The sequence below is a fragment of the Diadema antillarum genome, unplaced genomic scaffold (assembly GCF_040938485.1).
Source record: "Diadema antillarum isolate AM-2024a unplaced genomic scaffold, OU_Dant_1.0 scf00000187, whole genome shotgun sequence".
Taxonomy (NCBI): Eukaryota; Metazoa; Echinodermata; class Echinoidea; order Diadematoida; family Diadematidae; genus Diadema; species Diadema antillarum.
In genome coordinates, this window is record NW_027271076.1 from 901,453 (window position 1) to 903,072 (window position 1,620).

Genomic DNA, 1,620 nt, shown 5'->3' on the forward strand with positions numbered 1-1,620 from the left:
AACAACAAAAATAATGAAAAGGAATAAACAATTTAATATGCTAGGTCTGACAAAAAAACCATGTCAGAGTGCATACACCAAAAGTGTTGGATTTCAAGCATGTAAGTGCATGCCACATCTGAAAGAAAAAGAGAGGAAAGTTCATTAAGGTACCCAAGGTAGACACTGTGGGTGGTAAGTTTATGAGAAAAAATAATGCATATCTGTCAGTGTATAAGAAAGTTATACACCAATTAGTGCCAAAACCGTGTTTTACACCACTGATTGTAAAAATGGCCATATACAATCCCGATGGGACACACCGAAACACTATCGGGCAGTCTAAGGGCATGCCTATATATTCCTTGAAGACAATGTCACCAGGAGACGTCATCATACTAACTAAAACAGACAACCCAAGTAGAATCCTTCTCCGTATAATGTCTCAAGCTGATGGTGTCATCAAGCTTGATATTTCCATCCCTGATAGTGATGATTTCGAGGGCATTGCAGTCGATACGTCTTCCAACTGCGCTTACGTCCTGTGTTGGAGTAAACATCTTCGTACCGTGACAGTCTATGAAATAAATGTTACAGACGGTGACGCCCATGAACCACGTAGAATTCTGCGAGCTCAAAGTGTCAACTGCAAAGAAGTCCCTCCGTCATTTGTAGTCTTGGAACCAAATAAGTTTGTCATTTGCTATGACGACCATTTTACAGTCTACAAAAAATTTACTCTGGCGGAATTGCTGAAGATATAGGCCTACCCTTGGCGTGTTCAAAACCGTAATCGCCAAAATTTTACTTTATGAAGATGATCGGTCGTGACAACACAAAGGGAACATACACTGAGGGAAATTAATTAAACAATCAATTAAGTTCTTTTATTACACTTTGAAAGTAAAATATTCGACTCGTTGGTGAATTACTTACAGAACTATTGTCTTGACTTCAATGCCAAAATGTTGTAGAATTGATATTATTATAGAAACAGCAATCGTTCACACTCTATAGATGTTAGTAAATCACCGAGATACACTCAAGTTACATGAAAATAAATATAGGGCAAGTCCAAGCTATTTTGCACCAGTGAGGCGTGGGACATCATAAACAAATTAAGCCCTATTGATATTCCGCAGTTAGTTATGAAAGCTCAATTGTTTGGTTATTTCTGGTAGATAGTAGGGAGAAAATACACACAAAACAACAAAAATAATGAGAATTACTCATTCCGTAATGAATTTATGCTAATTTATTCTCCATGGCAGTAACGCATGGGAGCAGAAAAAAGGCTCTTTTTTTCCTTTTACTTTGTTTCTCAAATATTGTGAAAATACTTGTCACAATAGAATATCATTGTGAACAACTTGTTACACATCTATTACTTAGGACAAAACAACATTTTTCATTGATATTCATCTCTCTGTTTGCTCTCAAGGTCAATTTTAAATAGATGAGTATAGTAACACGTGGGACAAGTAACGCGTGGGACATTTTTTGTCACTATGGGTAATATTCTAAAAATTGCACATCTACTTGAGAAAATTTGAAGTTTGGTATCTATTTTAGACAGTATAAGACAGATACATAATATTTGACCCTATTTGCTTAAAGAAAGGCTCTATTTACCACTTCATG